Genomic DNA, 13,078 nt, shown 5'->3' on the forward strand with positions numbered 1-13,078 from the left:
AATACAGTGACTGCAGGTACCCCACCCTTGTAAACAATACAGTGACTGCACGTGTCCCCACCCTTATAAACAATACAGTGACTGCAGGTACCCCACCCTTGTAAACAATACAGTGACTGCAGGTGTCCCCACCCTTGTAAACAATACAGTGACTGCACGTGTCCCCACCCTTATAAACAATACAGTGACTGCAGGTACCCCACCCTTGTAAACAATACAGTGACTGCAGGTGTCCCCACCCTTATAAACAATACAGTGACTGCAGGTGTCCCCACCCTTATAAACAATACAGTGACTGCAGGTGTCCCCACCCTTATAAACAATACAGTGACTGCAGGTACCCCACCCTTATAAACAATACAGTGACTGCAGGTGTCCCCACCCTTATAAACAATACAGTGACTGCAGGTGTACCCACCCTTATAAACAATACAGTGACTGCAGGTGTCCCCACCCTTATAAACAATACAGTGACTGCAGGTGTCCCCACCCTTATAAACAATACAGTGACTGCAGGTATCCCCACCCTTATAAACAATACAGTGACTGCAGGTGTCCCCACCCTTATAAACAATACAGTGGCATAACGACCTAAACCAGTGATTGGTTTCATATGCAAATTACCATGAATTTTTAATGGTCATGTGTACTAGTTACAGAGGGTTGGGGAATAGTCAGGGGCGTGGCCAAGTGGGGGTCAGGGGGGGCTACGGCCCCGATTGGTCAGCGCACGGCCCCCCCGCTGGCCCCCCTTCCCCTGTCCTGAGTGGGTAAAAAAAAAACGCCTGCACAGAAACAATCAAACGGAAGCATTATTACTATTAGTCTATTATTATTAAGTCTTGTCCTTTGCCACTAAAGTTATGAGCCCGATGGGCTCATATTTGTGTAAATCCAAGTGTAAAAGCAAGAGTGTGTAAATGCAGCATGGCAAGTCCAAGTGATGTAGTTTATTTAGTTGTGTGTGTTCGGGATATGGACATGTCGGCTTCATTGTGTACATTTTCCCTTCATGCAATTGAGATTGCAATTAAAATACTAAATGACAATTCTGTCTTCGGCCTTTACACTTTACAACACTTAAACCATACCCCTTGCATTAACACCCGTGCATGGGACATGTAGATTAGATGGATGACACCTTCCCACACACTTTAGCTATACACAATCCATGGCATTGTTAAAAGGGCTATCATAATCTTCAAAAGTAGTTTTAAAATAGTTGTTTTGACAAGTGCCACCTTAATTAAATGGCTGGCCCCAGCTGCCCCCCCCCCCCAGTAAAAAAGTCCTGGCTACGTCCCTGGGAATAGTTGCAATCACAGCATTGTAAGATGGTGACAGATGTACTCTTACCCCCCCCCCCCCTCCCGGTTCAGGGATGGTCGTTCCCTCTTCACATAGATGGGAACATACTCTTGGTGTAGACTGTGTAGATGGTGTAGAATGTGTAGACGGATGTAGACTGTGTAGTTGGATGGTGTAGACTGTGTAGATGGTGTAGAATGTGTAGACGGGTGTAGACTGTGTAGTTGGTGTAGACTGTGTAGATGGTGTAGAATGTGTAGATGGGTATGGACTGTGTAGATGGGTGTAGACCGGGGGTCTCCAACACGTCATCCGCGAGCTACCAGTAGCTCGCGGCCCCTTTTCAAGTAGCTCGCCAAAAGGTTAATGAATCTTTCATAAATTTGAAAAAACTTTTTTTTTTAACATTTATTTCTGATTTTCCCCTTTTTCGCCCAATTTAGTGGCCAATCGTCCCTATTTTAGTTCCAACACCCACCCTCGTACTGCGTGCGTTCACCAACTGCATCTCTCCGGCCGGCAGTCTTGAAGGAGACACCTCGCCACTTCCGTGACAAGGCGACTCCAGGCCGAACCACTGTTTTTTGCGACACACCCAGAGACACTTTCATATGACAAACACAAGCCGACTCCGCCCCCCTCCCCAAGACAGCGCTGCCAATTATTGCTGCTTCATCGAGCCCGGCCATAGTCGGATCTGACGAGACCGAGGCGCGAACCCCGGTCCCCAGCGGGCAACTGCGTCGACACAAAGCCGACCGACGCTTAGACCGCTACACCACCGCGGACTATAAATTTGAAAACTTGATGAGTCAAATTTGTTTGGTCACTTGGAAAACCTGCTTACATTTATATCCTGTCAAATTCACAGGTGTCCCGCCCCCTCCTTACACAAAATGATTATTTGCCAATTAGTTGTCAATCAAACAGTTGCGCTGCTGTCAAGCTTGATGAGTCAGTGGTGATGTGAGACGGACAGCAGCCATGACCGCGGCAGCTGCCCATACCAGTAAGAGGCTAAAACATACTATTTTCACAAAGAGTGGGAAACAGAGTTTTGTTTCACGAATGTAAACGATAAGTGTGTGTGTCTGATCTGCGGAGCTAGCGTGTCAGTGGGTAAAAGACGTAACGTGGAGCGCCATTTCACCAAAGTCCACAGCAAGTTTTCACGGGACTTTGCTGCAGGTAGCAGTGTACGAAAAGAGAAGATAAAGGAGCTGAAAACTACGCTTCAAAGACAACAGTCTCTGTTCACAAGACCAACGAAGAAGAAGGCCAGAGCAGCAACGGAGGCTTCGTTTAAAGTGGCGCACGTCTTAAGCAAGCACAAAAAGCCCTTCACCGATGGCGGGATTGTAAAGGAGGCTATGCCTGCGGTGGCTGACACGTTATTCAGGGACCATAAAAGTAAGACAGAAATGTTGTCTGCTACTTGGTGCTAATACTGTGGCAAGGAGAGCGTCTGCGCTGTCTGTGGATGCGGTAAAACAGCTGGACTCGGACACGAACAGGTGCAAATGGTTTTCAAGTCTGTATGATGAGTCTGTCGACTCCAGCGATGCAGCCCAGCTAGCTGTTTTCATTCGGATGGTGTTTGATGACTTTTCCACCAAAGAAGAGTTTTTGACCTTACTTCCACTGAAAACCACAACCAGGGGAGTTGATATTTACAATGCAGTGAAGGACTACTTTGCAGAACAAAAGATCCCCATTGAAAAGCTGGTGTCTTTAACAACTGATGGAGCCCCTGCTATGACAGGTCGTCACTCAGGATTTATTGCGCACTGCAAAGCGGACCCGGACTTTCCAAAGTTTCTGAACTATCACTGCATCATGCACCAACAGGCTATATGCGCAAAACTTACGGAATTTGACCATGTGATGGCGCCTGTTGTTAAGATCATCAACTCCATTTGAGCAAAGGCTAAGCAACACCGGAGCTTCAAGCTGCTGCTGGAGGAATGCTCTGCGGAGTATAGGGATCTCCTCCTCCACACTGAAGTCAGATGGCTAAGTCGGGGTAAGATACTACAGCGCTTTCTTTCCTTGCTGGGTGAAATCAAGGCACTTATGGAAACGAGGGAGGAGGACACCACCCTATTATCTGATGCAGAGTGGCTACTTGATCTTGCTTTCCTGACAGATGTAACTGAGAAAATGAATGACCTGAACCTACAGTTACAAGGCAAAGATAAAAACATATCTGATATGATCAGTGCTGTCAATGCGTTCAGTGCAAAACTGTCATTGTACATTCAGCAAGTGAAAAACAAAAGGTTTCAGCACTTCCCCTGTGTCTCAGAGATGTTAGAAAGTCACACCGGTGCAGCCAGCGTTTTAAATGTTTCCAGGTATTGTGACCTCTTGTCGAGGCTTGGACAGGAGTTTGCAGACAGATTCAGTGACTTTGAGAAACTTGAGCCCTGTGTGACATTTACGGCCAACCCCTTCATGGATGTGGACATAATTGAAATTTCAGGACGGATCGCTGAACTGTTCTGTGTTGATCCTGTAGAAATGGAAACTGAGGTAATGAACCTTCAAAATAATGTGCAGTTAAAGGCTCAACAGCATTCTCAGCATTTCTGGAGCTTAGTAGAGCCAGATAACTATAAGAATCTTCACCAAGCAGCTCTGAAAATGTCTGCTTTGTTTGGGTCTACATACCTCTGTGAGTCGGCCTTTTCTGAAATGAACGTCATGAAATCAAAATTCAGAACAAGACTGGCAGATGAACATTTAAATGACTCCATAAGAGTGAACCTGAGTGGATATATCCAGCATACATACGCCTCTCTTGTTGACTCCATCCAGTGCCAGTCATCTCACTAACTACAAGACTGAATACACATCACACATACAACTGTACATGTGCATACTCTTGTGAAGTGATACAGTGACATGTGGACAGATATAACAAAATGACAAGTAAGTAAGTAATAATATCTGTGTATTTGTAATTGCATTTTGTTTTGACAGCATTCATATTCTAATTTAATAGTGTGAGACAGACTAGAAAGAAATGCACGAAGAAATACAGAACGCACATGCAGGTGAATTAAATACTTTTTGTGATGTCTTAATACAAAATGCGAGTTGTGGAAACCGACATTTTGTGAATGTTCAGGCAAAACAAGCTTATTTGTTTTGTTTGGGTTGAAATAAGCTATGAGAATAAATGTTACAAAACACGAGTAGCTCTCGGCCATTTTCATTTTGTAAAAGTAGCTCTCAGAGGAAAAAAGGTTGGAGACCCCTGGTGTAGACTGTGTAGATGGTGTAGAATGTGTAGACGGGTGTAGACTGTGTAGTTGGTGTAGACTGTGTAGATGGTGTAGAATGTGTAGATGGGTATGGACTGTGTAGATGGGTGTAGACTGTGTAGATGGTGTAGAATGTGTAGACGGGTGTAGACTGTGTAGATGGTGTAGAATGTGTAGATGGCTATGGACTGTGTAGATGGGTGTAGACTGTGTAGATGGTGTAGAATGTGTAGATGGCTATGGACTGTGTAGATGGGTGTAGACTGTGTAGATGGTGTAGAATGTGTAGACTGTGTAGTTGGATGGTGTAGACTGTGTAGATGGTGTAGAATGTGTAGACGGGTGTGTAGTTGGTGTAGACTGTGTAGATGGTGTAGAGTGTGTAGATGGGTATGGACTGTGTAGATGGGTGTAGACTGTGTAGATGGTGTAGAATGTGTAGATGGGTATGGACTGTGTAGATGGGTGTAGATGGTGTAGAATGTGTAGATGGGTATAGACTGTGTAAATGGGTGTAGACTGTGTAGATGGTGTAGAATGTGTAGATGGGTATGGACTGTGTAGATGGGTGTAGACTGTGTAGATGGTGTAGAATGTGTAGACGGGTGTAGACTGTGTAGATGGTGTAGAATGTGTAGATGGCTATGGACTGTGTAGATGGGTGTAGACTGTGTAGATGGTGTAGAATGTGTAGATGGCTATGGACTGTGTAGATGGGTGTAGACTGTGTAGATGGTGTAGAATGTGTAGACTGTGTAGTTGGATGGTGTAGACTGTGTAGATGGTGTAGAATGTGTAGACGGGTGTGTAGTTGGTGTAGACTGTGTAGATGGTGTAGAGTGTGTAGATGGGTATGGACTGTGTAGATGGGTGTAGACTGTGTAGATGGTGTAGAATGTGTAGATGGGTATGGACTGTGTAGATGGGTGTAGATGGTGTAGAATGTGTAGATGGGTATAGACTGTGTAAATGGGTGTAGACTGTGTAGATGGTGTAGACTGTGTAGATGGTGTAGACTGTGTAGATGGTGTAGACTGTGGAGTCCTGGCCTGACATGTTAGCTCTCCTGTGTTGTGCCATCCTCTTGACCAGTGTCTGTTTAGTTTCCCCAATGTACAAGTCACAGCAATCCCCCTGGCCCTTAACAGCTATACTATATTTCTCTGTTTGTGCCGGGGTACCTGATCCTTGGGGTGCACCAACTTCTGGTGCAGCATGTTCTGGGGTTTGAAAGCAACTGAGTCATCTTACAATGTCGTGATTTCAAACATTCCCAAATCCTCTGTGAATAGTACACATGGTCATTGAAAAGTCACAGCAATTTGATCGTTGGTTTGGGTGGTTATGCCACTGTATTGCTTATAAGGGTGGGGACACCTGCAGTCACTGTATTGTTTATAAGGGTGGGGGTACCTGCAGTCACTGTATTGTTTATAAGGGTGGGGGTACCTGCAGTCACTGTATTGTTTATAAGGGTGGGGTACCTGCAGTCAGGTGAGACTGAAGAGGTCACTTAGACGATGATGAAACGTTTCTCTCAGTAAGTGTTGTGTCCAGATGAACTGGTTCAACCTTCTGTGATTAAAATGTAAATGTTATATTGTGTGTTTCTTGTACACAGCTGTGTGTGTTTCTTGTACACAGTTGTGTTTTGGTGACTTCACTCTTTAGTGTTCACAACACACTAAACAAGTCTGACTGACTTCTTTTAATTTTTGCAATAATTTAACTGATAAATCATTCAAAAGTCAACGCATATTTTAGTCTGTGTCTGCCTACTGACCTATCCTTTAGCACAAGGATAAAGGGGTGTAGACGTGGAGGACAGTGGTGTGGGTCAGAGTTCTGGTGGAGAGTTCAGTTGACTAATGGGACGTCAGGTCGAACAGAGCTACAACACACTGCTTTCCAGGTGCCAAGGTAAATGACATTCTGGTAGAACTTCCTAGTCTGCTATCCCAATATACCTCTGTTGAGAACGTTGTTGTTCACGCTGGCACAAATGATATTCCACGGCAGCAGTCACAGCTTTAAAAATCGGTTTTCATGCATCTTTTTAATCTTCTAAAACTTAGTAAAAAGGAAGTTTTTATCTCTGGCCCACTTCCCACTTTCGGCCGTGGCATTGGTCATTTTAGCAGACTTCTGCAGCTTCACACCTGGCTTCAGTCGCAATGCTCTTGTTTACAATCTGGTTTTATTGACAATTTTAATCTATTCTGGGAGCGCTCTTCTATTTTTAAACGTGATGGACTCCATCCAAATCCAGCAGGCTCACAAATGCTGGCTACAACCATGTTTTATTCCATTGTCTCCAACTCTCGTGTTTGTGCTATCTACAATAACGTCTGGTGCCCGCACACAGGTGGGGACAGTTCCGTCACTAATTGACATCCACAGGAGCAAAGTGGTTTCAATTATGGTTCTGTTGTAAACCAAACTTATTCAGGTCCTTTGGTGAGTCTGATCCATCATACCAATGGCTGTCACTCTGCCATACTAATTCCTGTAATAATAAACCATAGACACAGACCCCGTAATCTCCCTGTAACATACAGGGAGCTAAACAATTTCTTGCCAGTTCGGACTTTAGTTATCAGTCCCCCACAAAGCCAGGCACCTCAGACAATAACAATTGCTTTATTAAACGTCAGGTCACTAACTAATCAAGTCATTTTTAGTTAATGATCTTATAAGTACGTATAACCTGGACTTCACCCTACTGACTGAGACCTGGGTGGATAGAAATGGCGCAGTCGTGTTTATTGAGACTGCGCCTTCTGGCTTCAAATTCATCCAGATCACCAGATCTGATAAGAGAGGCGGTGGAATAGCTGCTGTCTTCTCTGATTCTTATAGCTGCAAGGAAATCCCCCTTGGGAAACTCACGTCTTTTGAACACCTTGCTCTTACCATACATTGTACTGCTACGATTTTAATAATTACTGTCTATCGGCCACCAAAATCTAAACATGGCTTTCTTCACGAATTTTCGGAGCTACTGTCTATGGTTTCCACTGACTAGGATTATTTCATCATCCTGGGTGATTTTAATGTTAATGTTGACAATCAGACAGACCCCGATGCTAGAAACCTAATTGGCTTACTGGAGGCATTTGCTCTCACTCAGCATGTTTCCGGACCCACCCACAATAAGGGGCATACTCTAGACTTAGTAGTCATATCAAAAGGACTTAATATTACTGTACCCCGTGTCATTGATGTTGCTATCTCTGATCACTGTTGTATATTTTTTGATGTGTCTGCTCTTCCTGTACAACAGAAGAGCACTCGCATCCTCAAAAAACGCTTCATTGATAATAACACAATTGAAACATTTCAGAAAACTGTAAATGAGTTGTCGCCGTTCATGTCATCACAAACTGAGGAACTTGTGAACGACTTCAACTCAAAAATACGGAATATCTTTGACAACATTGCACCTGTTAAAACTAAAAACATAGAAAAACAAAAAGACCTCTGGAGAAATGGAGTGGTTATTAGGCAGCTTAAGAGAGACTGTCGCCAAGCAGAACGACAGTGGAGAAAGACTAAACTTCAGGTTCACCATGAAATTTACAAGGATAGACTGAACACGTACAGCAAAAAAATTAAACAGGCCAGACAGTCTTTTTTCTCTAAAATCATTAATGAAAATATTAACAATAGTAACGTGCTTTTCTCCACTATTGACCGACTTATTAATCCACCATCTCCAAACCCATCAGAGATGCTGTCCACTCAAATATGTGAGCAATTTGCTACATTCTTCAATAACACAATTATTGCCATTAGACAGAACATTAGTGCCTCAAGATCCAGTAATGAACCTGCCCTCCAGTTCTCCAGAAATATCACTGGCGCCATGTCTCGCTTTGACACTCTAGACCTTAAAAGTCTAGACAATATTGTTAGGCAGCTCAGGTTGTCCACCTGCTGCTTGGATCCTCTCCCTACCAAAATTTTTTAAATGTTTTTAATTGCTTAACACATGACGTTTTAGAAATGATTAACTACTCTCTTCAGGCAGGTATAGTATTTCCTGCAGCACTTAAGACAGCTGTCGTCAAACCACTACTGAAGAAGAGTAATCTTGATGCGACAGTTATTGTCAACTACAGGCCCATCTCCAATTTACCATTCCTCAGCAAAATCCTTGAAAAACCAGTTTATTCTCAAGTGAATAACTATTTAAAATCTAACAACCTTCTAGGCATTTATCAGTGGGGTTGTCGATCTCACCATAGCACAGAAACAGCACTTGTCAAAGTTGTGTATGATCTGCATATGAACACAGATTCTAATAAATTGTCTGTTCTTGTGCTCCTGGATCTCAGTGCTGCTTTCAACACTGTTGATCATGATATTTTGCTAGGGAGATTAGAAAAATGGGTCGGCCTTTCTGGCCCGGTTCTCAACTGGTTTAGAACAAACCTTCAGGACAGGCAGTTCTTTGTGTCTATTGGAGACTTTTCCTCGGACAAAGTGGGTATAATGTGTGGGCTACCCCAAGGTTCGATTCTTGGACCACTACTATTCAATCTCTATAAGCTCCCACTTGCACATGTTATACAGAAACACAAAATAAATTACCATAATTATGCAGATGATTCACAACTGTACATATCCCTATCTTCTGATGACCTAGCTCCCATACGTTCCCTAATTCAGTGTATTGACGATATTACTTTATGGATGTCAGATGACTTTTTACAACTGAACAAAGACAAGACAAAAATACTTATTTTTGGTGCAAAGACTCAGAGACAGAGAATTGAAGCTCATCTCAGCTCTCGGTCTCTGGAGTGCAAAGGTGAAGCTAGAAATCTTGGTGTAATCATAGACAGTGATCTAAATTTTAAGAGCCACAACAATCAACTCACAAGATCAGCCTTCTACCATCTTAAAAACGTTTCAAAACTAAGGGGCTTTCTATCAATATCAGACTGTGAGAAATTATTCCATGCTTTTATAACAAGTAGACTAGACTACTGCAATGGACTATTCACCGGCCTCCCAAAATCAGTTGTGCACCAATTACAATTAATTCAAAATGCGGCAGCACGTGTTGTCACCAGAACTAAAAAGTATGAGCACATTACACCTGTTCTTAGATCGCTACATTGGCTCCCCGTTAAAACTAGAATTGATTTTAAAATTATTTTAATTATATACAAAGCGCTAAATGGCCTTGCACCACGCTATATATAAAAGATATGTTAATTCCCTATAAACCAGCAAAAACTTTCATGTCCAATGGCAGTGGTCTTTTAACCATCCCTCGTGCTAGATCTAGAGCAGGGGAAGCTGCATTTTCTATTTATGCCCTCAAGTAGATGGAACACCCTGCCTGAGGACCTGAGAGAGGCCCCCACACTGGACACATTTAAAAGCAGGTTAAAAACCTTACTTTTCAAAACAGCCTACAGCTAAATTCAGAGTGTGTGTGTGTGTTTTATATATTTTGCTATTTTTATATATTCTGCTCAGTTGTTACTTTTAATTAATCAGTGTTTATGGCACTTTTACTTATTTATTTCACTAACTCAGTTTTAAACTTGTTTGTACTTTTCTAGAATTTGCCTGTACTTTTATTTATTTATTTTTTGTGGGGGGGGGTTTATTGATTTCATTGTTTTATTGTATGAAGCACTTTGTGTTACATTTGTTTGTATGAAAAGTGCTATACAATTGAAATCTGATTGATTGATTGATTCATAATGGAAAGGGGTGTAGACGTGGAAGACAGTGGTGTTTGTCAGAGTTCTGTTGGAGACTTCAGTTGGCTAAAGTAAAGGGATGTGTGGAGGACAGTGGTGTGGGTCAGAGTTCTGGTGGAGAGTTCAGTTAGCTAGTGTAAAGGGTGTAGACATGGAGGACAGTGGTGTGGGTCAGAGTTCTTGCGGAGAGTTCAGCTGGCTATGTAAAGGGGTGTAGACGTGGAGGACAGTGGTGTGGGTCAGAGTTCTGGTGGAGAGTTCCGTTGGCTAATGTAAAGGGGTGTAGATGTAGAAGACAGTGGTGTGGGTCAGAGTTCTGGTGGAGACTTCAGTTGGCTAATGGAAAGGGGTCTAGACGTGGGGGACGGTGGTGTGAGTCACCGCTCTGGTGCAGAGTTTAGTTGGCTATTTTAAAGGGGTGTAGACATGAAGGACAGTGATGTGGGTCAGAGCTTTGGTGGAGAGTAACGTTGGCTAATGTAAAGGAGTGTAGACATGGAGGACAGTGGTGTGGGTCAGCTTTCTGGTGGAGACTTCAGTTGGCTAATGGAAAGGGGTGTAGACGTGGAGGTCAGTGGTGTGGGTCAGCGTTCTGGTGGAGACTTCAGTTGGCTAATGGAAAGGGGTGTAGACGTGGAGGTCAGTGGTGTGGATCAGAGTTCTGTTGGAGAGTTCAGTTGGCTAATGTAAAGGGGTGTAGATGTGGAAGACAGTGGTGTGGGTCAGAGTTCTGGTGGAGAGTTCAGTTGGCTAATGTAAAGGGATGTAGACGTGGAGGACAGCAGTGTGGGTCAGAGTTCTGGTGGAGAGTTCCGCTGGCTAATGTAAAGGGGCGTAGACGTGGAGGACAGTGGTGTGGGTCACAGTTGGGTTGGAGAGTTCAGTTGGCTAATGGAAAGGGATGTACACATGGAGGACAGTGGTGTGGGTCAGAGTTTTGTTGGAGAGTTCAGTTGGCTAATTTAAAGGGGTGTAGATGTGGAAGACAGTGGTGTGGGTCAGAGTTCTGGTGGAGAGTTCAGTTGGCTAATGTAAAGGGATGTAGACGTGGAGGACAGCAGTGTGGGTCAGAGTTCTGGTGGAGAGTTCCGCTGGCTAATGTAAAGGGGCGTAGACGTGGAGGACAGTGGTGTGGGTCACAGTTGGGTTGGAGAGTTCAGTTGGCTAATGGAAAGGGATGTACACATGGGGGACAGTGGTGTGGGTCACAGTTGGGGTGGAGAGTTCCGTTGATTAATGTAAAGGGCTGTAGACATGGAGGACAGTGGTGTAGGTCAGAGCTCTGGTGGAGAGCGCAGTTGGCAAATGTAAAGGGGTATAGATGTGGAGGACAGTGGTGTGGGTCAGAACTGTGATGGATAGCTCAGTTGGCTAATGTAAAGGGGTGTAGATGTGGAGGACAGTGGTGTGGGTCAGAGTTCTGGTGGAGAGTTCCATTGGCTAATGGAAAGGGGTGCAGACGTGGAAGACAGTGGTGTGGGTCAGAGTTCTGGTGGAGAGTTCAGCTGGCTAATGTAAAGGGGTGAAGACGTGGAAGACAGTGGTGTGGGTCAGAGTTCTGGTGCAGAGTTCAGTTGGCTAATGGAAAGGGGTGTAGAAGTGGAGGTCAGTGGTGTGGGTCAGAGTTCTGGTGGAGAGTTCAGTTGGCTAATGTAAAGGGGTGTAGACATGGAGGACAGTGGTGTGGGTCACATTTGGGGTGGAGAGTTCAGTTGACTAATGTAAAGGGCTGTAGACATGGAGGACAGTGGTGTAGGTCACAGCTCTGGTGGAGAGCTCAGTTGGCTAATGTAAAGGGGTGTAGACGTGGAGGACAGTGGTGTGGGTCAGAGTTCTGGTGGAGAGTTCAGTTGGCTAATGTAAAGGTGTAGACGTGGAGCACAGCGGTGTGGGTCAGAGTTCTGGTGCAGAGTTCAGTTGGCTATTGTAAAGGGGTGTAGACATGGAGCACAGTGGTGTGGGTCAGTTCTGGTGGAGAGCTCAGTTGGCTAATGTAAAGGGGTGTAGACGTGGAGGACAGTGGTGTGGGTCAGAGTTCTGGTGGAGAGTTCCATTCGCTAATGTAAAGGGGTGTAGACATGGAGGACAGTGGTGTGGGTCACAGTTGGGGTGGAGAGTTCAGTTGACTAATGTAAAGGGCTTTAGACATGGAGGACAGTGGTGTAGCACAGCTCTGGTGGAGAGCTCAGTTGGCTAATGTAAAGGGGTGTAGACGTGGAGGACAGTGGTGTGGGCCAGAGTTCTGGTGGAGAGTTCAGTTGGCTAATGTAAAGGGGTGTAGACGTGGAGCACAGTGGTGTGGGTCAGAGTTCTGGTGGAGAGTTCAGTTGGCTATTGTAAAGGGGTGTAGACATGGAGCACAGTGGTGTGGGTCAGAGTTCTGGTGGAGAGTTCAGTTGGCTATTGTAAAGGGGTGTAGACGTGGAGCACAGTGGTGTGGGTAAGAGTTCTGGTGGAGAGTTCAGTTGGCTAATGTAAAGGGGTGTAGACCTGGAGCACAGTGGTGTGGGTCAGAGTTCTGGTGGAGAGTTCAGTTGGCTAGTGTCAGCGTGCTGCCTTTCTGCTCACATCATATTTTCTTGGTCTAACATGTTTGACCCCACGTGCCAGCAACATTACCCATATTAATCAGAATCGGGATCCTTTATTCACCCCCGAGGGGAAACTGGGTCCTATTACAGACACTCATGCTCCAGTAAAGAAAAAACTAACTAATGAATTAACAACCTAATTAACAAATTAAGTCAGCAATTCGGAGGGGGTGGAGCTTACTATTGATTTTCA

General features: G+C 44.4%; 1 protein-coding gene across 1 annotated transcript in view; it reads right to left on the reverse strand.

Annotated features, from left to right (window-relative positions):
• The window catches only part of acp2 (acid phosphatase 2, lysosomal), a 48,075-nt gene that overhangs the window by 18,692 nt on the left and 16,305 nt on the right, over positions 1–13,078 (reverse strand). The window lies entirely within an intron of this gene.

This window comes from Lampris incognitus, chromosome 21, assembly GCF_029633865.1.
Source record: "Lampris incognitus isolate fLamInc1 chromosome 21, fLamInc1.hap2, whole genome shotgun sequence".
Taxonomy (NCBI): Eukaryota; Metazoa; Chordata; class Actinopteri; order Lampriformes; family Lampridae; genus Lampris; species Lampris incognitus.